Source organism: Apium graveolens, chromosome 7 (assembly GCF_009905375.1).
Source record: "Apium graveolens cultivar Ventura chromosome 7, ASM990537v1, whole genome shotgun sequence".
In the NCBI taxonomy this organism is placed as follows: domain Eukaryota; kingdom Viridiplantae; phylum Streptophyta; class Magnoliopsida; order Apiales; family Apiaceae; genus Apium; species Apium graveolens.
Genome location: NC_133653.1, coordinates 266,829,566 through 266,856,271, shown reverse-complemented (window position 1 = coordinate 266,856,271; position 26,706 = coordinate 266,829,566). Strand labels below are relative to the sequence as shown.

At 31.7% G+C, this 26,706-nt stretch overlaps 3 long non-coding RNA genes across 4 annotated transcripts; all 3 read right to left on the bottom strand.

Moving 5' to 3' along the window:
• Window positions 1–4,303: 4,303 nt before the first annotated feature.
• Window positions 4,304–4,958, bottom strand: LOC141671558 (uncharacterized). The gene is made up of 3 exons (XR_012555169.1): window positions 4,837–4,958; window positions 4,479–4,607; window positions 4,304–4,397 (listed from the first exon to the last, which is right to left on the bottom strand). It is a non-coding gene; the product is annotated as an uncharacterized LOC141671558 (long non-coding RNA).
• Window positions 4,959–14,948: 9,990 nt separating this feature from the next.
• LOC141671583 (uncharacterized) lies at window positions 14,949–15,603 on the bottom strand. Its single transcript, XR_012555181.1, has 3 exons — window positions 15,482–15,603; window positions 15,124–15,252; window positions 14,949–15,042 (listed from the first exon to the last, which is right to left on the bottom strand). It is a non-coding gene; the product is annotated as an uncharacterized LOC141671583 (long non-coding RNA).
• Window positions 15,604–25,404: 9,801 nt separating this feature from the next.
• LOC141671239 (uncharacterized) lies at window positions 25,405–26,485 on the bottom strand. 2 transcript variants are annotated; one of them, XR_012555019.1, is made up of 4 exons: window positions 26,364–26,485; window positions 26,005–26,133; window positions 25,667–25,923; window positions 25,405–25,580 (listed from the first exon to the last, which is right to left on the bottom strand). It is a non-coding gene; the product is annotated as an uncharacterized LOC141671239 (long non-coding RNA). The 2 variants fall into 2 exon arrangements; XR_012555018.1 differs by having other exon boundaries at window positions 25,667–26,133.
• Window positions 26,486–26,706: the final 221 nt, after the last annotated feature.

Below are 26,706 nucleotides of genomic sequence, written 5' to 3'. Positions count from 1 at the left end.
TTTTAAGATTCTTTGTCACAAACTGACAGTTCTACCATGTCCACCCATCAGTTTGAAAGGGGGTGTTAATGATATTACAGGAAAGCTCTGCTGAGACTAAGGGTTCTGCTAAGATTAAGGGATATTTGCATCATAACCATATCTTCTTAGAGTTTGTTATGATCACCAAATCATTGCTCATGATGTAAATTACACTTATATTTTAGCTGTAGTAAAATGTAACATTATAAATTCAATACAGACATCCCAAATCATAGTATAGGGTTTTGTCCTTCATTCTAAACTCCAACCTGGTATCTGAGTTCAGACTGACGGGAGGATTCACGAACCTGCCTGCCACCCCCAATATTTTTCACAATTAATTTTAATTGTGAACTCAAAAGGTAAATTAGTGCTACAAAGATGGGCGCGCATAAATCATTTTTCGACCCAAAATGAAATTTTGAGTGAGGGGAAGTGTTAGAATGTAATATAAGATCTTGAAAATGATATTTATCTAATATCTTTAGATTTAGAGTGACTGGTTCCTTAACACACCAAAATAATATCTCTATCTCAATCCTGTATAAAAAATATCAACAATTTCTCAATATACAAACACAAGACAAAATGACAAACCAAAGCAAGTATGGTTAAAAATAATTGAAATTTTGATTAAACAAACATTTTCATGTCAATGGTATAGAGGAAATGTAGGATTGTTGATCAACGTCGCACTATTCCTATTTAATGGTAAAAAGTTGTTGAATAATATATAATATATTTAAGATCTTTCTTTAACAACTTAAGATTTCGGCGCAAGGTTTTGTATGACTTGGTTAGGTACCACCCCATTTGTTTAAATTTTTGTCAGTATAGTTTCATTTGCGGAATGTCTCAGAATGATCTGCTGGAACATGTCCTGTTTACTGATGGCACAAATTTATTAGGGTAAGAAAATGGCAACTTGATATTAGGGTGCCCTAAGAGCATCTTCCATGGTGTTGGCTAAATTGATTGGCTTAATTATGTGAAATACTGATTATCTAAAAATTTGCTAAACCTATAAGTTGTTGTGCTCCGGTGGGACCGGCTATAGTGGTTAGCTATCATTTGAAATTTTAAAAATTTAAAATTAATGTATTATACTTACCACTACTAGTATAAATAATAATATTAATAATAATAATAATAATAATAATAAATATTATTATTATTTTATCAAATTATAAATAGATAATACAATAGAAAACTGAATTAAATAAAATCCCTAGATAAACACAAATTCATTCTCAGTTTCAGGATCCTCAATTTCAATGGACAACACCACGCGAATGATTATTGATACTAGTATTTATGCCCACTTCGCATAGGCGTCCTCCAACTTCTGATGGTAATATTGTTTGAACTATATTATTCGTACCTTTCAATCAACTATATGTATACATTGGTTTAATTAGTATTGGCTACATATCATATAGAAATATTTATATAATTTTAATGCTTTCTTTTAATTTTTTTATAGTCGCGAGAGCTCATGGATTTGAGATAACTATCCAACAATACCATATGTTAAAATATTGTCATGGTGTGGTATGTGCTAATTTCGTGTATCACATAACACTGTTTTTTTTACATTGGCTTATATAAAGAACAATTACTTTATAGTTGAGTTTATGAAAAGTAATGAACATGAAATTTGTTTTGGTTAGGATATCTCAAATGAGTATAAGGATTTGTGCAACATTTGGGGGAGAATTGATTACATAAATGTGTACTCGGGAGAATCTGCATGAAGACTGGAAGTTAGGAAGAGAAGTGATTGGAAGCGTACAACAATTCATGATGGTTGGTTGGAGTTTCGAGACTCTCTGGGATTGAAGCTTGGAGATATATGTGTTTTTCATCGTACCAAAGAATCGTACTATCATTTCAACGTAACTGTGATTAAGTGTGAGCTAGATGACTAAACTCATTTCACAGATGAAGTATGTTAAGATGAACCTTTTAAGTTGGTATTTAAGCTTATATAATCTGAAGACATATTATAATGCTTTCTTTGACTCTGTAACTGATTTATCATTTGATTTTTATGATCATGTTGTGGAATCCTTTATTTGACTTGGTTCTAATATGATTATGTCTTCGCTTCACTTATATGTGTTTGGTTTGCTAGGCTTACTAATATAATGAGTAAACTTGTTTGCATTTTGTTACTTTGTATAATGTTTGACCTATAAATATTAGAATAATGCTTATAAAAGTAGATATAAGAGATTGAAAAAATTGAAGTGCGATAATGTGGAAAATAGAGTTTGAGCATACATTAGTTTTTACATGAGGTTCCCAGAATACTTGAAAAAGAGCGGTTAATTGATAATTTGTAAAAACTTGCACTCAATACTAACATTCTTAATGTTGAAAAAGAGATCCTTCACTTGTGCTTTTTCTTGTTGTTCTTGGGTGTTTCAAAGTTCATCTGGGACAGTTTGTCCAGGTGGTATGTAGATCCGGATACCTGTAATTTTTTAGGGGCATTGTAAGAATCATAAATTAGTATTGTAAGTTTATATTAATAGGAAATGAAGAGATAATTGACTACCTATGTCTTTGATTGTGTAGTATTTGATATTGAGCATTGTTCCATGACTGTGTCACTATCCCACTCAAAACCACTGAAAATATTTGTTGCAGCATATACTTGTGTTGGGTTATCTATGTTTTATGTTTTCTTCCCTTAGCATTAACTTAATGGTGTACTTCTTATTGATAATTTATTTTAACATCCATGGAAAGATCCCTTTCACTTGCTCCTAAATCAAAAGTATATGTAAATCCAAATGTTCATTATATATGTAGAAAGTATTATTTGACTGAAATATTTAGTACCTCTTTCTCAACTTCATTAACTGTTTTCCCAATAATGGTTCACACCTCGCGATCGCATAGTAGAATAGGAATGTTGTCTGTTGTATCCAAACCAATAACGCAAAGTTGGAACCTATGTTGCATATCATGGAATTATTAATGTCTGAAATTTTTAGTGATTAGAAAAGTATAATAAATTATATACAGCTTCACATACTTTTTATCTGGATTAGGAACATTACTATCGCACTTGACACATTAGTATTTTCCATCCAAGTTTTCAGTTTGTTCGTAACATGATGTACAAACACAATGATACCAGTTATCCGTTTGTTCGACCTTTGTGACTTCAACTTTACATATGACTCGGTCTATAATAAAAGGTGTTATATGCGGGAGCAACAAATGTTAAGTAAACTACTATAATCTAAGGTTGTACACAAAAAAATTAATCTTGTAATATAAAATTAAACTATCTTTCACCTGAATATAATCTCTACCCAAATTTTTGATGTCTGCAACAGTGTAGAGCTTGTTTGTTTCCCTTTTCTCACCTGTAAAATTATGTTGGGAGAAGATTGGTTTGCTTAACCTGCATTGTTAATATTTAGTTATAACTTGTATAACTAGAGTAGTAGATGTTTATTAGATATTTGTATAAGAGAGTATGAGGTAGTTAGTTTACATTTTATGCATTACAGTTACGCTATGGTGGTTGTAGTTGAGGTAGAAGGTTGTTGCTCCAACATTACATACATCGATTCTTCCTGTTGGAAAAACAACTCCTCGGTGTTCTTGAATCTAATAATTTAATTTTACTTTAGTGTACCTAAAACAACTCCTGTATGTAAAACAACTCCCGTTGAAATTGCATACCAATTTCATCAAAATCATTGAATACGCATGTGTACCTTTCCACTCGCTGATCTTTGCACTTGCTAGAATGACAATAGGAGGTAGTTCTATCAATTTTGACAAAGCATCCTCAATTGTCTCAGCAAATGCATCCCATAAAGTGACTCGCACAGTTGTTCTATATACAATTTAAGAATTTTAACAAACTATCATGTATACTATTTGATTTTTTTTGTATATAAAAACAGTACATAACCGAACCTTCCAATCATGTTCTTCTGAACTTGTTCTTGGCCTTTTACATTTAGAAATTTTCTTAAAGGTTGTGGCATGTGAATAACTCCCATAACATCTATAGAAAGACATAATGTAGAGGAATTAAGTTCCTTAAATATGAATAAGGCTGTAAAAAGAATTAATAGGCATTGATGCATGTACGTGTTAGATAGACATTTTGATTAGCTAGTGAACCAAGTTCATACAAATCAAAGAAATCAAAACCATTGATATCAATCATGAGTTCGTGTTCATCAAGTTCGCGTACATCTGTGTGTTTGCTGAATATAAGCTGTTTATCCATTCATAAACATTTGTATTTGTCTTCCGGCTTATACTCCTTGATAGTGAAGTTGGAGAAAGTGTAGCATTTCCCCACCTCAATTTTTTGTTCCATATATTCTCAAATTGGGCTCAGGCTGCTTGTAAGGCTTAGTTAGCAACACATATACACACATACTACAGCATAAAAATTTGTATTTATTAGGCATATAACTTACAACAAGGTTCTCAGCGGATTCTAATGAACATAGTCCCTCATTGTGCGTTGTAACAAAGCCATAGCGTATGAAGCTATAGACCTGCTTCTTTGAAGGAAGCTGTCTTGTCAAGCTGGGGCGATGATAGAACTAACAAAAAGATTGTTACAATATAAGTTATTACTGATTCTATTTTCAAGAATAATATTTTTTTTGGGAAAAACTTGATGAGGTTCACAGTAAAGCTAATTATAATTAATTAATGACAAATTATAAATGTTTGGAAAAAGAAGTCGCTTATCCAAATATAATGTGATCAAATCTTAATGATAATTTATACAGCTAGCAAGGATAATATCTCTTTGCAATTTTTATATACCTTCTCGTTTCTTCCACCATTTGTGCGTTCCCTAGTCACAATTGTCCATCAATTTACCCTTTCCGACATGGGATCCAAGAGTTCTTGTACTTTTCAAACTCGAGAGAAGTTTTGAATACCTGATTACAAGTTATGCTATGGTTAGTATATATATTTGTTTAATAAAAAATTCAAATTTATTTACTAAGTTACTTACAAAGATACAAATTATTTTACATTTAAAAATCTTAAATTTTGGTACACTAGCATATTATATTATATAAGTAACCTGGTCCCTCTCCCGAATTTTGGCTTCATCTTCTACCGAAATATCGTAAAGACCCGTTTTCGTGTTCTTCATAATGGATTTTCCTTTCAAAACTTGCTTGCTTTGGTGTTCATGTTTGATCATTGACAAAATAAACAATTGATCTTTTATATATTGATTAGGCACTATGATCCAAACAAATATATACACACACCTACATATATATAAGTAAATACAAAAATAATCACATTCCTTCTCTAGTTGTTTTCACCAAGTAAATGCATAATATCATGGTAAATTATGACTATTTTCAATTTTATCATGTTTTTTTACAAATATTTACACCAAATTTTTTTCAATATTACCTTTTCTTGATGTCCATCATTCTTGACATCATTATCTTCAGATTCTGATTCAGATCCATGTTCGATCTATGACACAGATTAAATTTTGTAAGTAACATTAATAAACTCGTTAAGTTGCACATTCATATTAACATGCACACATACTTAATTCTTCAAGGAGTTCAATTAAAATCATTCACCTGATTTGGATCGTACATGGCTAGCGGTTCCGGATTATGGATTTCTTCCTCTTCAATCATCAACGATTTTCCTTTTTGATTTGATGAGGAGAAACTCATTTTTGAAAAATAAAGAGGGGGTATTGTATGAAGAGATGGTTTAAGATGTGAAATGAAGGAGAATAAATTGAAAATATCTTGGTTAGAATCTGAAATAAATACCCACTAGAATGAATTACCTAACTTATTATAATATCTAAAAAGGTTAATGCTACAAAAATTTATATGTAATAAATAACACTTTCATATAAAGTATTCTTTATTTCTTTTTATCTTCTCTTGTCATGATAGCTAAATGACAAGAATCTATCTTCAAAGTTTATCTATTATCATCCAATTGTCGTTCATCCCCCAAATTCTAAAATCGTAGCTAGTGACTTTTAAAATAGGAGTTGTAACCGTCGAGCTTATAACAGCTCATATATTTGTCCTCCTACATAAATCGTATCTTGACAAACCCTAAATATTTATATAAATCAATTTGGAATGATGAAACTTTGGTTTTGACTATTACTATTATTAGTAATACCAGAAGATAACCCGTGAACAGCGAAGAGAGCTGAAAGATAGTTAGGTGTCGTTTGGTTCGAGATGTGGTATCAGGTTAAAATTAGGAATCGGATTAGAGTGGTATGGAAATCAGGTACCATATCTGATATCATGTATTTAATTGAGTGTTGGAATCAATATTTTTAATTTAAAATTTTTAAGCCGATAATTTTAATTTAATTATAAATAATAATTTCATTATTATTTTAATATATTTTTTATTCATCGATTTATTTTAGTATTAAAAATTTACATTTAATTGCTAAAATAAAATTTAAACTAATAGAATTAAAGTTGATACTCATACCACTCTCTCGTACCCACTTCCCTACTTGGGTATGTAAAACCCATACCTTGGGCATTTAAGGAATGGGTATCAAATTCAATTTTTTTTAACCAAACATTAGGTATGGGGTTGAAATGGCCAAAACCCATACCTGATTCCAGAATTTGGCGAACCAAATAACCCCTTAGTTAGTTAGTTAGTTAGTTAGTCACTTAAACTGTGTTCTCTCTCTTAATAACATACACACGCTCTCTAAGATCAAATATTAGTAGCTTTTTCCTTCTTTTAGCTTAAAAATTGTTATAAAAGAACAAGTAGTAGATACTGATAATGAACTCTACTAAAAATGACCTTAGACATGGGGTAAAAACCGATGTCTATGTAAAAAAGGACTGACATCTTCATGACTGATGTTAGAGGTAGTTTTACTTACACATCGGTGTTCACCCCCATGTCTAAAGCAATATTGCACAATGTTTTGGGAAGATTTATGATGTCTTATAATCATATTTTTATAGTATAACTGAGTAATGTCATGTTCAATATTGTTATATTAGACTGATTACGCCTATTTAAACATATAGCACATAAGCTATTAAGAATAATTAACATCGATTATTGATCAATAACAGATGTTTGTTTGTATATTTAACATCGGTTGTATAACATTATTATGTCAATTGTTAGCTCAACATCGATTATTTATTTGAAACCTTTGTAAAAAAATAAAGTTTAACATTGATACCAATAAGTAACGGTTATAGGTGTTCTATAACACGGAATTTGATTAAATATATGTTGTTATACCCCTCTACTCATATCATTTATTAGTTTATAAATAATGTATTAAACATATTTTAAAAAAAATATTTAAATTTTTACTGATGTCTTTAGTGATGTCTTTGATTTTATATATATATATAGGGCTACTCTAATAGAAACCATTTTATAATAGAAACTAGAAACCAAATAATTTTTTTAAAAAAATTATTTCGAAACATAACACATATGGTATGCAAATCGATCGTTGAAAGATGGAGAAAAATACAGTGAAGTCGGATTTTAAAAAAAATTAACGTTTGACGGGAAAAATCAAATTAAAAACAGAGGGAAAAAATCTAAGATTGGGTGTGGGAGGGTGTAGATTAGTTGGGTGTTGTGATTTTAGGGGGACCATTAGATTAGATTGATCTAATGGCTTAAAATTAGTTTCTAGTTTCTATTTTTATTTTGGTTTCTGTTTGATCATCTCCCTATATATATATATATGACTACTCTAATAGAAACCAATTTGAGAATAGAAACTAGAAACCAAATAAATTTCTTTTTAAAAATTACTTCGAATTATAACATATACGGTATGCAAATCGATCTTTGAGAGGTGCAGAAAAATACAGTGAAATCGGATTTAAAACAAAAATTACCGTTTGACGGGAAAAACTAAATTAAAAACAGAGAGAAAAAGTTGAGATTGTGTGTGTGGGGGTGCAGAGTGTGGTGCTTTTAGGGGGCTATTAGATTATATTGATCTAATGGTTTTGATTAGGTTCTGCTTTCTATTTTATGTTTAGTTTTTATTTGATCATTTACCTATATATATATATATGAAGGAGGTTCAAAAAAGACCCTGTTTAGTGAGAGAACAAGAGATCATAAATTATATCCGTAAATTTGATTATGATCCAACGGTTTAGAAATTTTAGCTTTTATGTGACGGCCTCAATCCCGGGGTCAGGAGTTGATGTCACTAATTATATCAAACCATAATTATAAACTACTAGATTATTATTATTACACTATCACAACCCCAATATGAAGATCTTTTCGAGGTTCAAGTATGATTTAAGCTATTTATTATCACAACAACCATTTATTTAAAAGTCTGACATACTAATTTATTATAGCAACTCATACACCTAAAACATGCCTCACAAAACTACCTCAACTAATCCTGCTAGTGGTGGCACTGGAATCCTGCCCTGAACATGACAAACTGGTCTCCTAGGCATATGTGACATATATATAACAGGTTGCAAGGATGAGCATATAATTGCTCAGCAGTACCAACATATGAATAACAGAGTAGAAACAGTTTAAACTAAACAGTTATGGTAACAGGATTTTAAAGCAGTATGAAAGCAGTAATCTGTAAATCATTTGGAATCTCTGTCAAAACAAAACAAAATTAAACTGCATATCACTAACTAGCATGCTCTTTATAAAACAAACGTAGTTGTGTGCTGTGTAAACACCAGAGTCCAATTTTAGTATGTTATTCACATTTATAACTCAACTGTATAAATCACTTATTCCGTTACGGGAACCACAAAACCAAATCAGATACGTATTGGGCATTCAAATGTGAAGATAGCTGATCACGCTATCAACACCAAAAAGCTCCATATGCCATCCCACAAAACCTATAAGGAACTTTTTCCATTTTCCAGCATATTATCATCTGGATTTCTACAATCAATAGACAAAATGAAGTCTTGGTTCAATTCAACCGAACCGCCAACCTTATCAAGTGGATTAATCTTTCTGAGCCATTTCAGAAAGCCTCATGTACCTACATCTCCTTGTATACCATCAACACCGCAAATCACAACTAACAACTCTCTTACGTAAACTGAGATTCCAGCAACTACATATGTTACTCCTAAATCCATTCCTTGAATTCAACAAGATAATATATCACATGTATCACCAGAACTAATTATCACCAAGAAACACATATCACATGTTCAAACCACTTCTCATGTTCAGAGCTTAGCCCTTGCTCCAATGAATACTCGTGATTCTATCCATCAGATGGTTACACGCCAACGTGATGGCACACGAAAATCAAAGGTTCCTTATACTGGCATAGCTACTCATCATATGCTTCCGGTATGCTTACAATCCATTTTACAATGAGGATGATGAACCTACATGTTACACGAATGCTTCTATGTTCCCTCATTGGTGTGCAGCAATGCTTGATGAATTTAATGCACATTTGAAGCAAAGAACATGGTCTTTGTTCCAGCAAGTCCCAGATATTTATGATTAAAAGAAAAGCATATGGTACTATTGAACACCAGAAAACCCGTTTAGTTGCTAAGGGTTTGATCAGCAATATGGCATAGACTTTGTTGAGACATTCAGCCCAGTAGTGAAGCCTCAAACTATACTGCTTGTTTTTTCTCTTGCGATGAACCGTAATTAGTGTATTCGTCATCTCGACATTAAAAATGCCTTTTTACATGATGTTTCATAATGAGATTATCTACATGAAGCAACCTCCAAGTTTTATAGAAAAACAGTTTTCGACTTATGTTTATCTCTTGCACAAGTCTATTTATGGTCTTTGTTAGTCACCAAGGACATGGTTTAACGATTTTAGCAAATTTCTACTTGAATTGGGTTTTAAAAGAAGTCGTGCTGACACTTCTATATTCATACACAATGTAGCTCATGTTATGACTATACTTTTGATCTATGTTGATGATATTCTCTTAATTGGCTCCATCATTGAGTTCATATCATCAATAATTAGTCATCTTAATTCTCGTTTTGAAGTAAGGACTTAGGACAGCTGAGCAATTTTCTAGGAATCGAGGTTCGTAGAAATGGTTTCAAATACAACTTAGCCACACAAAGTATGCTCTTGACTTGTTAAAAAGAGCAATTTTTTTACTTGCTAAACCATGTTCCTCTCCGGTGGCACCAGGCTCTGAGCTTTCATCACTTACTCAACTCCGCTTCTTGATGCAATCGTTAATCGTAGTGTTGTGGGAGCTTTGCAGTATTTAACCATCACGAGACCAGACCTTACTTATGCAGTGAATCAGGTGTGCTGGTTCATGCACCAACCTCGTCAAATTCACTTGGTTGCTGTAAATGAATGTTGATATATCTGAAGAATACTCCTCATTTTGGCACTCATATAAATAAATCACAAGATGAACATATTTATGATTTTTCTGATGTTGATTGGGTTCATTGCCCAGGTGATAGGTGATCAAATATTGGTATGTGTATATACTTTGGTCCAAATCTTATAAGTTCGGCAATGAATAAATAAAGTACAGTCTCAAGATCCAGCGCAGAGGATGAATACTGTGCACTTGCTCATGTTGCACCTGACATCCAGTGGCTTATATTCCTGTTCAGAAAGTTGAATATTCTGCTTAAATGACCTCCGATTTTACATTGTGACAATGTTAGTGCTACACACTTGGCCTCTAACCCAATCCTATATGCTCGCACTAAATACATAAAAATTGATTATCATTTTCATAGAGAGCGAGTTATTTCTTGCTCTTTATGCATTGTGTTTGTTCCAAGTGAACAACAACTTGTTGATGTTCTTATGAAGTGAATATCAGTTGCACGTTTTAAGATTCTTCGTCACAAACTGACAGCTCTACCATGTCCACCCATCAGTTTGAAAGGGGGTGTTAATGATATTACAGGAAAGCTCTGCTGAGACTAAGGGTTCTGCTAAGATTAAGGGATATTTGCATCATAACCATATCTTCTTAGAGTTTGTTATGATCACCAAATCATTGCTCATGATGTAAATTACACTTATATTTTAGCTGTAGTAAAATGTAACATTATAAATTCAATACAGACATCCCAAATCATAGTATAGGGTTTTGTCCTTCATTCTAAACTCCAACCTGGTATCTGAGTTCAGACTAACGGGAGGATTCACGAACCTGCCTGCCACCCCCAATATTTTTCACAATTAATTTTAATTGTGAACTCAAAAGGTAAATTAGTGCTACAAAGATGGGCGCGCATAAATCATTTTTCGATCCAAAATGAAATTTTGAGTGAGGGGAAGTGTTAGAATGTAATATAAGATCTTGAAAATGATATTTATCTAATATCTTTAGATTTAGAGTGACTGGTTCCTTAACACACCAAAACAATATCTCTATCTCAATCCTGTATAAAAAATATCAACAATTTCTCAATATACAAACACAAGACAAAATGACAAACCAAAGCAAGTATGGTTAAAAATAATTGAAATTTTGATCAAATAAACATTTTCATGTCAATGGTATAGAGGAAATGTAGGATTGTTGATCAACGTCGCACTATTCCTATTTAATGGTAAAAAGTTGTTGAATAATATATAATATATTTAAGATCTTTCTTTAACAACGATTTCGGCGCAAGGTTATCTAAAAATTTGCTGAACCTATAAGTTGTTGTGCTCCGGTGCGACCGGCTATAGTGGTTAGCTATCATTTGAAATTTTAAAAATTTAAAATTAATGTATTATACTTACCACTACTACTACAAATAATAATAATAATAATAATAATAATAATAAATATTATTATTATTTTATCAAATTATAAATAGATAATACAATTGAAAACTGAATTAAATAAAATCCCTAGATAAACACAAATTCATTCTCAGTTTTAGGATCCTCAATTTCAATGGACAACACCACGCGAATAATTATTGATACTAGTATTTATGCCCACTTCGCATGGGCGTCCTCCAACTTCTGATGGTAATATTGTTTGAACTATATTATTCGTACCTTTCAATCAATTATATGTATATATTGGTTTAATTAGTATTGGCTACATATCATATAGAAATATTTATATAATTTTAATGCTTTCTTTTAATTTTTTTATAGTCGCGAGAGCTCATGGATTTGAGATAACTATCCAACCATACCATATGTTAAAATATTGTCATGGTGTGGTATGTGCTAATTTCGTGTATCACATAACACTGTTTTTTTTACATTGGCTTATATAAAGAACAATTACTTTATAGTTGAGTTTATGAAAAGTAATGAACATGAAATTTGTTTTGGTTAGGATATCTCAAATGAGTATAAGGATTTGTGCAACATTTGGGGGAGAATTGATTACATAAATGTGTACTCGGGAGAATCTGCATGAAGACTCGAAGTTAGGAAGAGAAGTGATTGGAAGCGTACAACAATTCATGATGGTTGGTTGGAGTTTCAAGACTCTCTGGGATTGAAGCTTGGAGATATATGTGTTTTTCATCGTACCAAAGAATCGTAATATCATTTCAACGTAACTGTGATTAAGTGTGAGCCAGATGACTAAACTCATTTCACAGATGAAGTATGTTAAGATGAACCTTTTAAGTTGGTATTTAAGCTTATATAATCTGAAGACATATTATAATGCTTTCTTTGACTCTGTAACTGATTTATCATTTGATTTTTATGATCATGTTGTGGAATCCTTTATTTGACTTGGTTCTAATATAATTATGTCTTCGCTTCACTTATATGTGTTTGGTTTGCTAGGCTTACTAATATAATGAGTAAACTTGTTTGCATTTTGTTACTTTGCATAATGTTTGACCTATAAATATTAGAATAATGCTTATAAAAGTAGATATAAGAGATTGAAAAAATTGAAGTGCGATAATGTGGAAAATAGAGTTTAAGCATACATTAGTTTTTACATGAGGTTCCCAGAATACTTGAAAAAGAGCGGTTAATTGATAATTTGTAAAAACTTGCACTCAATACTAACATTCTTAATATTGAAAAAGAGATCCTTCACTTGTGCTTTTTCTTGTTGTTCTTGGGTGTTTCAAAGTTCATCTGGGACAGTTTATCCAGGTGGTATGTAGATCCGGATACCTGTAATTTTTTAGGGGCATTGTAAGAATCGTAAATTAGTATTGTAAGTTTATATTAATAGGAAATGAAGAGATAATTTTGACTACCTATGTCTTTGATTGTGTAGTATTTGATATTGAGCATTGTTCCATGACTGTGTCACTATCCCACTTAAAACCACTGAAAATATTTGTTGCAGCATATACTTGTGTTGGGTTATCTATGTTTTCTTCCCTTAGCATTAACTTAATGGTGTACTTCTTATTGATAATTTATATTAACATCCATGGAAAGATCCCTTTCACTTGCTCCTAAATCAAAAGTATATGTAAATCCAAATGTTTATTATATATGTAGAAAGTATTATTTGACTGAAATATTTAGTACCTCTTTCTCAACTTCATTAACTGTTTTCCCAATAATGGTTCACACCTCGCGATCGCATAGTAGAATAGGAATGTTGTCTGTTGTATCCAAACCAATAACACAAAGTTGGAACCTATGTTGCATATCATGGAATTATAAATGTCTGAAATTTTTAGTGATCAGAAAAGTATAATAAATTATATACAGCTTCACATACTTTTTATCTGGATTAGGAACATTCCTATCGCACTTGACACATTAGTATTTTCCATCCAAGTTTTCAGTTTGTTCGTAACATGATGTACAAACACAATGATACCAGTTATCTGTTTGTTCGACCTTTGTGACTTCAACTTTACATATGACTCAGTCTATAATAAAAGGTGTTATATGCGGGAGCAACAAATGTTAAGTAAACTACTATAATCTAAGGTTGTACACAAAAAAATTAATCTTGTAATATAAAATTAAACTATCTTTCACATGAATATAATCTCTACCCAAATTTTTGATGTCTGCAACAGTGTAGAGCTTGTTTGTTTCCCTTTTCTCACCTGTAAAATTATGTTGGGAGAAGATTGGTTTGCTTAACCTGCATTGTTAATATTTAGTTATAACTTGTATAACTAGAGTAGTAGATGTTTATTAGATATTTGTATAAGAAAGTATGAGGTAGTTAGTTTACATTTTATGCATTACAGTTACGCTATGGTGGTTGTAGTTGAGGTAGAAGGTTGTTGCTCCAACATTACATACATCGATTCTTCCTGTTGGAAAAACAACTCCTCGGTGTTCTTGAATCTAATAATTTAATTTTACTTTAGTGTACCTTAAACAACTCCTGTATGTAAAACAACTCCCGTTGAAATTGCATACCAATTTCATCAAAATCATTGAATACGCATGTGTACCTTTCCACTCGCTGATCTTTGCACTTGCTAGAATGACAATAGGAGGTAGTTCTATCAATTTTGACAAAGCATCCTCAATTGTCTCAGCAAATGCATCCCATAAAGTGACTCGCACAGTTGTTCTATATACAATTTAAGAATTTTAACAAACTATCATGTATACTATTTGATTTTTTCTGTATATAAAAACAGTACATAACCGAACCTTCCAATCATGTTCTTCTGAACTTGTTCTTGGCCTTTTACATTTAGAAATTTTCTTAAAGGTTGTGGCATGTGAATAACTCCCATAACATCTATAGAAAGACATAATGTAGAGGAATTAAGTTCCTTAAATATGAATAAGGCTGTAAAAAGAATTAATAGGCATTGATGCATGTACCTGTTAGATAGACATTTTGATTAGCTAGTGAACCAAGTTCATACAAATCTAAGAAATCAAAACCATTGATATCAATCATGAGTTCGTGTTCATCAAGTTCGCGTACATCTGTGTGTTTGCTGAATATAAGCTGTTTATCCATTCATAAACATTTGTATTTGTCTTCCGGCTTATACTCCTTGATAGTGAAGTTGGAGAAAGTGTAGCATTTCCCCACCTCAATTTTTTGTTCCATATATTCTCAAATTGGGCTCAGGCTGCTTGTAAGGCTTAGTTAGCAACACATATACACACATACTACAGCATAAAAATTTGTATTTATTAGGCATATAACTTACAACAAGGTTCTCAGCGGATTCTAATGAACATAGTCCCTCATTGTGCGTTGTAACAAAGCCATAGCGTATGAAGCTATAGACCTGCTTCTTTGAAGGAAGCTGTCTTGTCAAGCTGGGGCGATGATAGAACTAACAAAAAGATTGTTACAATATAAGTTATTACTGATTCTATTTTCAAGAATAATATTTTTTTTGGGAAAAACTTGATGAGGTTCACAGTAAAGCTAATTATAATTAATTAATGACAAATTATAAATGTTTGGAAAAAGAAGCCGCTTATCCAAATATAATGTGATCAAATCTTAATGATAATTTATACAGCTAGCAAGGATAATATCTCTTTGCAATTTTTATATACCTTCTCGTTTCTTCCACCATTTGTGCGTTCCCTAGTCACAATTGTCCATCAATTTACCCTTTCCGACATGGGATCCAAGAGTTCTTGTACTTTTCAAACTCGAGAGAAGTTTTGAATACCTGATTACAAGTTATGCTATGGTTAGTATATATATTTGTTTAATAAAAAATTCAAATTTATTTACGAAGTTACTTACAAAGATACATATTATTTTACATTTAAAAATCTTAAATTTTGGTACACTAGCATATTATATTATATAAGTAACCTGGTCCCTCTCCCAAATTTTGGCTTCATCTTCTACCGAAATATCGTAAAGACCCGTTTTTGTGTTCTTCATAATGGATTTTCCTTTCAAAACTTGCTTGCTTTGGTGTTCCTGTTTGATCATTGACAAAATAAACAATTGATCTTTTATATATTGATTAGGCACTATGATCCAAACAAATATATACACACACCTACATATCTATAAGTAAATACAAAAATAATCACATTCCTTCTCTAGTTGTTTTCACCAAGTAAATGCATAATATCATGGTAAATTATGACTATTTTCAATTTTATCATGTTTTTTTACAAATATTTACACCAAATTTTTTTCAATATTACCTTTTCTTGATGTCCATCATTCTTGACATCATTATCTTCAGATTCTGATTCAGATCCATGTTCGATCTATGACACAGATTAAATTTTGTAAGTAACATTAATAAACTCGTTAAGTTGCACATTCATATTAACATGCACACATACTTAATTCTTCAAGGAGTTCAATTAAAATCATTCACCTGATTTGGATCGTACATGGCTAGCGGTTCCGGATTATGGATTTCTTCCTCTTCAATCATCAACGATTTTCCTTTTTGATTTGATGAGGAGAAACTCATTTTTGAAAAATAAAGAGGGGGTATTGTATGAAGAGATGGTTTAAGATGTGAAATGAAGGAGAATAAATTGAAAATATCTTGGTTAGAATCTGAAATAAATACCCACTAGAATGAATTACCTAACTTATTGTAATATCTAAAAAGGTTAATGCTACAAAAATTTATATGTAATAAATAACACTTTCATATAAAGTATTCTTTATTTCTTTTTATCTTCTCTTGTCATGATAGCTAAATGACAATAATCTATCTTCAAAGTTTATCTCTTATCATCCAATTGTCGTTCATCCCCCAAATTCTAAAATCGTAGCTAGTGACTTTTAAAATAGGAGTTACACTTTGTAACCGTCGAGCTTATAACAGCTCATATATTTGTCCTCCTACATAAATCGTATCTCGACAAACCCTAAATATTTATATAAATCAATTTGGAATGATGAAACTTTGGTTTTGACTATTACTATTATTAGTAATACCAGAAGATAACCCGTGAACAGCGAAGAGAGCTGAAAGATAGTTAGGTGTCGTTTGGTTCGAGATGTGGTATCAAGTTGAAATTAGGAATCGGATTAGAGTGGTATGGAAATCAGGTACCATATATGATATCATGTATTTAGTTGAGTGTTGGAATCAATATTTTTAATTTAAAATTTTTAAGCCGATAATTTTAATTTAATTATAAATAATAATTTCATTATTATTTTAATATATTTTTTATTCATCGATTTATTTTAGTATTAAAAATTTACATTTAATTGCTAAAATAAAATTTAAACTAATAGAATTAAAGTTGATACTCATACCACTCTCTCGTACCCACTTCCCTACTTGGGTATGTAAAACCCATACCTTGGGCATTTAAGGAATGGGTATCAAATTCAATTTTTTTGAACCAAACATTAGGTATGGGGTTGAAATGGCCAAAACCCATACCTGATTCCAGAATTTGGCGAACCAAATAACCCCTTAGTTAGTTAGTTAGTTAGTTAGTCACTTAAACTGTGTTCTCTCTCTTAATAACATACACACGCTCTCTAAGATCAAATATTAGTAGCTTTTTCCTTCTTTTAGCTTAAAAATTGTTATAAAAGAACAAGTAGTAGATACTGATAATGAACTCTACTAAAAATGACCTTAGACATGGGGTAAAAACCGATGTCTATGTAAAAAAGGACTGACATCTTCATGACTGATGTTAGAGGTAGTTTTACTTACACATCGGTGTTCACCCCCATGTCTAAAGCAATATTGCACAATGTTTTGGGAAGATTTATGATGTCTTATAATCATATTTTTATAGTATAACTGAGTAATGTCATGTTCAATATTGTTATATTAGACTGATTACGCCTATTTAAACATATAGCACATAAGCTATTAAGAATAATTAACATCGATTATTGATCAATAACAGATGTTTGTTTGTATATTTAACATCGGTTGTATAACATTATTATGTCAATTGTTAGCTCAACATCGATTATTTATTTGAAACCTTTGTAAAAAAATAAAGTTTAACATTGATACCAATAAGTAACGGTTATAGGTGTTCTATAACACGGAATTTGATTAAATATATGTTGTTATACCCCTCTACTCATATCATTTATTAGTTTATAAATAATGTATTAAACATATTTTAAAAAAAATATTTAAATTTTTACTGATGTCTTTAGTGATGTCTTTGATTTTATATATATATATAGGGCTACTCTAATAGAAACCATTTTATAATAGAAACTAGAAACCAAATAATTTTTTTAAAAAAATTATTTCGAAACATAACACATATGGTATGCAAATCGATCGTTGAAAGATGGAGAAAAATACAGTGAAGTCGGATTTAAAAAAAAATTAACGTTTGACGGGAAAAATTAAATTAAAAACAGAGGGAAAAAATCTAAGATTGGGTGTGGGAGGGTGTAGATTAGTTGGGTGTTGTGATTTTAGGGGGACCATTAGATTAGATTGATCTAATGGCTTAAAATTAGTTTCTAGTTTCTATTTTTATTTTGGTTTCTGTTTGATCATCTCCCTATATATATATATGACTACTCTAATAGAAACCAATTTGAGAATAGAAACTAGAAACCAAATAAATTTCTTTTTTAAAATTACTTCGAATTATAACATATATGGTATGCAAATCGATCTTTGAGAGGTGCAGAAAAATACAGTGAAATCGGATTTAAAACAAAAATTACCATTTGACGGGAAAACTAAATTAAAAACAGAGAGAAAAAGTTGAGATTGTGTGTGTGGGGGTGCAGAGTGTGGTGCTTTTAGGGGCTATTAGATTATATTGATCTAATGGTTTTCATTAGTTTCTGCTTTCTATTTTATGTTTAGTTTTTATTTGATCATTTACCTATATATATATATATGAAGGAGGTTCAAAAAAGACCCTGTTTAGTGAGAGAACAAGAGATCATAAATTATATGCGTAAATTTGATTATGATCCAACGGTTTAGAAATTTTAGCTTTTATGTGACGGCCTCAATCCCGGGGTCAGGAGTTGATGTCACTAATTATATCAAACCATAATTATAAACTACTAGATTATTATTATTACACTATTACAACCCCAATACGAAGATCTTTTCGAGGTTCAAGTATGATTTAAGCTATTTATTATCAAAACAACCATTTATTTAAAAGTCTGACATACTAACTTATTATAGCAACTCATACACCTAAAACATGCCTCACAAAACTACCTCAACTAATCCTGCTAGTGGTGGCACTGGAATCCTGCCCTGAACATGACAAACTGGTCTCCTAGGCATATGTGACATATATATAACAGGTTGCAAGGATGAGCATATAATTGCTCAGCAGTACCAACATATGAATAACAGAGTAGAAACAGTTTAAACTAAACAGTTATGGTAACAGGATTATAAAGCAGTATGAAAGCAGTAATCTGTAAATCATTTTGAATCTCTGTCAAAACAAAACAAAATTAAACTGCATATCACTAACTAGCATGCTCTTTATAAAACAAACGTAGTTGTGTGCTGTGTAAACACCAGAGTCCAATTTTAGTATGTTATTCACATTTATAACTCAACTGTATAAATCACTTATTCCGTTACGGGAACCACAAAACCAAATCAGATACGTATTGGGCATTTAAATGTGAAGATAGCTGATCACGCTATCAACACCAAAAAGCTCCATATGCCATCCCACAAAACCTATAAGGAACTTTTTCCATTTTCCAGCATATTGTCATCTGGATTTCTACAATCAATAGACAAAATGAAGTCTTGGTTCAATTCAACCGAACCGCCAACCTTATCAAGTGGATTAATCTTTCTGAGCCATTTCAGAAAGCCTCATGTACCTACATCTCCTTGTATACCATCAACACCGCAAATCACAACTAACAACTCTCTTACGTAAACCGAGATTCCAGCAACTACAGATGTTACTCCTAAATCCATTCCTTGAATTCAACAAGATAATATATCACATGTATCACCAGAACTAATTATCACCAAGAAACACATATCACATGTTCAAACCACTTCTCATGTTCAGAGCTTAGCCCTTGCTCCAATGAATACTCGTGATTCTATCCATCAGATGGTTACACGCCAACGTGATGGCAGAAGAAAATCAAAGGTTCCTTATACTGGCATAGCTACTCATCATATGCTTCCGGTATGCTTACAATCCATTTTACAATGAGGATGATGAACCTACATGTTACACGAATGCTTCTATGTTCCCTCATTGGTGTGTAGCAATGCTTGATGAATTTAATGCGCATTTAAAGCAAAGAACATGGTCTTTGTTCCAGCAAGTCCCAGATATTTATGATTAAAAGAAAAGCATATGGTACTATTGAACACCAGAAAACCCGTTTAGTTGCTAAGGGTTTGATCAGCAATATGGCATAGACTTTGTTGAGATATTCAGCCCAGTAGTGAAGCCTCAAACTATACTGCTTGTTTTTTCTCTTGCGATGAACCGTAATTAGTGTATTCGTCATCTCGATATTAAAAATGCCTTTTTACACGATGTTTCACAATGAGATTATCTACATGAAGCAACCTCCAAGTTTTATAGACAAACAGTTTTCGAATTATGTTTATCTCTTGCACAAGTCTATTTATGGTCTTTGTCAGTCACCAAGGACATGGTTTAACGATTTTAGCAAATTTCTACTTTAATTGGGTTTTAAAAGAAGTCGTGTTGACACTTCTATATTCATACACAATGTAGCTCATGTTATGACTATACTTTTGATCTATGTTGATGATATTCTCTTAATTGGCTCCATCATTGAGTTCATATCATCAATAATTAGTCATCTTAATTCTCGTTTTGAAGTAAGGACTTAGGACAGCTGAGCAATTTTCTAGGAATCGAGGTTCGTAGAAATGGTTTCAAATACAACTTAGCCACACAAAGTATGCTCTTGACTTGTTAAAAAGAGCAATTTTTTTACTTGCTAAACCATGTTCCTCTCCGGTGGCACCAGGCTCTGAGCTTTCATCACTGACTCAACTCCGCTTCTTGATACAACCGTTAATCATAGTGTTATGGGAGCTTTGCAGTATTTAACCATCACGAGACCAGACCTTACTTATGCAGTGAATCAGGTGTGCTGGTTCATGCACCAACCTCGTCAAATTCACTTGGTTGATGTAAATGAATTTTGAGATATCTGAAGAATACTCCTCATTTTGGCACTCATATAAATAAATAACAAGATGAACATATTTATGATTTTTCTGATGTTGATTGGGTTGATTGCCCAGGTGATAGGTGATCAAATATTGGTATGTGTATATACTTTGGTCCAAATCTTATAAGTTCGGCAATGAATAAATAAAGTACAGTCTCAAGATCCAGCGCAGAGGATGAATACTGTGCACTTGCTCGTGTTGCATCTGACATCCAGTGGCTTATATTCCTGTTCAGAAAGTTGAATATTCTGCTTAAATGACCTCCGATTTTACATTGTGACAATGTTAGTGCTACACACTTGGCCTCTAACCCAATCCTATATGCTCGCACTAAATACATAAAAATTGATTATCATTTTCATAGAGAGCGAGTTATTTGTTGCTCTTTATGCATTGTGTTTGTTCCAAGTGAACAACAACTTGTTGATGTTCTTATGAAGTGAATATCAGTTGCACGTTTTAAGATTCTTTGTCACAAACTGACAGTTCTACCATGTCCACCCATCAGTTTGAAAGGGGGTGTTAATGATATTACAGGAAAGCTCTGCTGAGACTAAGGGTTCTGCTAAGATTAAGGGATATTTGCATCATAACCATATCTTCTTAGAGTTTGTTATGATCACCAAATCATTGCTCATGATGTAAATTACACTTATATTTTAGCTGTAGTAAAATGTAACATTATAAATTCAATACAGACATCCCAAATCATAGTATAGGGTTTTGTCCTTCATTCTAAACTCCAACCTGGTATCTGAGTTCAGACTAACGGGAGGATTCACGAACCTGCCTGCCACCCCCAATATTTTTCACAATTAATTTTAATTGTGAACTCAAAAGGTAAATTAGTGCTACAAAGATGGGCGCGCATAAATCATTTTTCGACCCAAAATGAAATTTTGAGTGAGGGGAAGTGTTAGAATGTAATATAAGATCTTGAAAATGATATTTATCTAATATCTTTAGATTTAGAGTGACTGGTTCCTTAACACACCAAAATAATATCTCTATCTCAATCCTGTATAAAAAATATCAACAATTTCTCAATATACAAACACAAGACAAATGACAAACCAAAGCAAGTATGGTTAAAAATAATTGAAATTTTGATTAAACAAACATTTTCATGTCAATGGTATAGAGGAAATGTAGGATTGTTGATCAACGTCGCACTATTCCTATTTAATGGTAAAAAGTTGTTGAATAATATATAATATATTTAAGATCTTTCTTTAACAACTTAAGATTTCGGCGCAAGGTTTTGTATGACTTGGTTAGGTACCACCCCATTTGTTTAAATTTTTGTTTGTATAGTTTCATTTGCGGTATGTCTCAGAATGATCTGCTGGAACATGTCCTGTTTACTGATGGCACAAATTTATTAGGGTAAGAAAATGGCAACTTGATATTAGGGTGCCCTAAGAGCATCTTCCATGGTGTTGGCTAAATTGATTGGCTTAATTATGTGAAATACTGATTATCTAAAAATTTGCTGAACCTATAAGTTGTTGTGCTCCGGTGGGACCGGCTATAGTGGTTAGCTATCATTTGAAATTTTAAAAATTTAAAATTAATGTATTATACTTACCACTACTACTACAAATAATAATAATAATAATAATAATAATAATAATAATAAATATTATTATTATTTTATCAAATTATAAATAGATAATACAATTGAAAACTGAATTAAATAAAATCCCTAGATAAACACCAATTCATTCTCAGTTTCAGGATCCTCAATTTCAATGGACAACACCACGCGAATGATTATTGATACTAGTATTTATGCCCACTTCGCATGGGCGTCCTCCAACTTCTGATGGTAATATTGTTTGAACTATATTATTCGTACCTTTCAATCAACTATATATATACATTGGTTTAATTAGTATTGGCTACATATCATATAGAAATATTTATATAATTTTAATGCTTTCTTTTAATTTTTTTATAGTCGCGAGAGCTCATGGATTTGAGATAACTATCCAACCATACCATATATTAAAATATTGTCATGGTGTGGTATGTGCTAATTTCGTGTATCACATAACACTGTTTTTTTACATTGGCTTATATAAAGAACAATTACTTTATAGTTGAGTTTATGAAAAGTAATGAACATGAAATTTGTTTTGGTTAGGATATCTCAAATGAGTATAAGGATTTGTGCAACATTTGGGGGAGAATTGATTACATAAATGTGTACTCGGGAGAATCTGCATGAAGACTGAAAGTTAGGAAGAGAAGTGATTGGAAGCGTACAACAGTTCATGATGGTTGGTTGGAGTTTCGAGACTCTCTGGGATTGAAGCTTGGAGATATATGTGTTTTTCATCGTACCAAAGAATCGTACTATCATTTCAACGTAACTATGATTAAGTGTGAGCCAGATGACTAAACTCATTTCACAGATGAAGTATGTTAAGATGAACCTTTTAAGTTGGTATTTAAGCTTATATAATCTGAAGACATATTATAATGCTTTCTTTGACTCTGTAACTGATTTATCATTTGATTTTTATGATCATGTTGTGGAATCCTTTATTTGACTTGGTTCTAATATGATTATGTCTTCGCTTCACTTATATGTGTTTGGTTTGCTAGGCTTACTAATATAATGAGTAAACTTGTTTGCATTTTGTTACTTTGTATAATGTTTGACCTATAAATATTAGAATAATGCTTATAAAAGTAGATATAAGAGATTGAAAAAATTGAAGTGCGATAATGTGGAAAATAGAGTTTGAGCATACATTAGTTTTTACATGAGGTTCCTAGAATACTTGAAAAAGAGCGGTTAATTGATAATTTGTAAAAACTTGCACTCAATACTAACATTCTTAATGTTGAAAAAGAGATCCTTCACTTGTGCTTTTTCTTGTTGTTCTTGGGTGTTTCAAAGTTCATCTCGGACAGTTTGTCCAGGTGGTATGTAGATCCGGATACCTGTAATTTTTTAGGGGCATTGTAAGAATCATAAATTAGTATTGTAAGTTTATATTAATAGGAAATGAAGAGATAATTTTGACTACCTATGTCTTTGATTGTGTAGTATTTGATATTGAGCATTGTTCCATGACTGTGTCACTATCCCACTCAAAACCACTGAAAATATTTGTTGCAGCATATACTTGTGTTGGGTTATCTATGTTTTATGTTTTCTTCCCTTAGCATTAACTTAATGGTGTACTTCTTATTGATAATTTATTTTAACATCCATGGAAAGATCCCTTTCACTTGCACCTAAATTAAAAGTATATGTAAATCCAAATGTTCATTATATATGTAGAAAGTATTATTTGACTGAAATATTTAGTACCTCTTTCTCAACTTCATTAACTGTTTTCCCAATAATGGTTCACACCTCGCGAACGCATAGTAGAATAGGAATGTTGTCTGTTGTATCCAAACCAATAACACAAAGTTGGAACCTATGTTGCATATCATGGAATTATAAATGTCTGAAATTTTTAGTGATTAGAAAAGTATAATAAATTATATACAGCTTCACATACTTTTTATCTGGATTAGGAACATTCCTATCGCACTTGACACATTAGTATTTTCCATCCAAGTTTTCAGTTTGTTCGTAACATGATGTACAAACACAATGATACCAGTTATCTGTTTGTTCGACCTTTGTGACTTCAACTTTACATATGACTCAGTCTATAATAAAAGGTGTTATATGCGGGAGCAACAAATGTTAAGTAAACTACTATAATCTAAGGTTGTACACAAAAATATTAATCTTGTAATATAAAATTAAACTATCTTTCACATGAATATAATCTCTACCCAAATTTTTGATGTCTGCAACAGTGTAGAGCTTGTTTGTTTCCCTTTTCTCACCTGTAAAATTATGTTGGGAGAAGATTGGTTTGCTTAACCTGCATTGTTAATATTTAGTTATAACTTGTATAACTAGAGTAGTAGATGTTTATTAGATATTTGTATAAGAAAGTATGAGGTAGTTAGTTTACATTTTATGCATTACAGTTACGCTATGGTGGTTGTAGTTGAGGTAGAAGGTTGTTGCTCCAACATTACATACATCGATTCTTCCTGTTGGAAAAACAACTCCTCGGTGTTCTTGAATCTAATAATTTAATTTTACTTTAGTGTACCTAAAACAACTCCTGTATGTAAAACAACTCCCGTTGAAATTGCATACCAATTTCATCAAAATCATTGAATACGCATGTGTACCTTTCCACTCGCTGATCTTTGCACTTGCTAGAATGACAATAGGAGGTAGTTCTATCAATTTTGACAAAGCATCCTCAATTGTCTCAGCAAATGCATCCCATAAAGTGACTTGCACAGTTGTTCTATATACAATTTAAGAATTTTAACAAACTATCATGTATACTATTTGATTTTTTCTGTATATAAAAACAGTACATAACCGAACCTTCCAATCATGTTCTTCTGAACTTGTTCTTGGCCTTTTACATTTAGAAATTTTCTTAAAGGTTGTGGCATGTGAATAACTCCCATAACATCTATAGAAAGACATAATGTAGAGGAATTAAGTTCCTTAAATATGAATAAGGCTGTAAAAAGAATTAATAGGCATTGATACATGTACCTGTTAGATAGACATTTTGATTAGCTAGTGAACCAAGTTCATACAAATCAAAGAAATCAAAACCATTGATATCAATCATGAGTTCGTGTTCATCAAGTTCGCGTACATCTGTGTGTTTGCTGAATATAAGCTGTTTATCCATTCATAAACATTTGTATTTGTCTTCCGGCTTATACTCCTTGATAGTGAAGTTGGAGAAAGTGTAGCATTTCCCCACCTCAATTTTTTGTTCCATATATTCTCAAATTGGGCTCAGGCTGCTTGTAAGGCTTAGTTAGCAACACATATACACACATACTACAGCATAAAAATTTGTATTTATTAGGCATATAACTTACAACAAGGTTCTCAGCGGATTCTAATGAACATAGTCCCTCATTGTGCGTTGTAACAAAGCCATAGCGTATGAAGCTATAGACCTGCTTCTTTGAAGGAAGCTGTCTTGTCAAGCTGGGGCGATGATAGAACTAACAAAAAGATTGTTACAATATAAGTTATTACTGATTCTATTTTCAAGAATAATATTTTTTTTTGGGAAAAACTTGATGAGGTTCACAGTAAAGCTAATTATAATTAATTAATGACAAATTATAAATGTTTGGAAAAAGAAGTCGCTTATCCAAATATAATGTGATCAAATCTTAATGATAATTTATACAGCTAGCAAGGATAATATCTCTTTGCAATTTTTATATACCTTCTCGTTTCTTCCACCATTTGTGCGTTCCCTAGTCACAATTGTCCATCAATTTACCCTTTCCGACATGGGATCCAAGAGTTCTTGTACTTTTCAAACTCGAGAGAAGTTTTGAATACCTGATTACAAGTTATGCTATGGTTAGTATATATATTTGTTTAATAAAAAATTCAAATTTATTTACTAAGTTACTTACAAAGATACAAATTATTTTACATTTAAAAATCTTAAATTTTGGTACACTAGCATATTATATTATATAAGTAACCTGGTCCCTCTCCCGAATTTTGGCTTCATCTTCTACCGAAATATCGTTAAAGACCCGTTTTCGTGTTCTTCATAA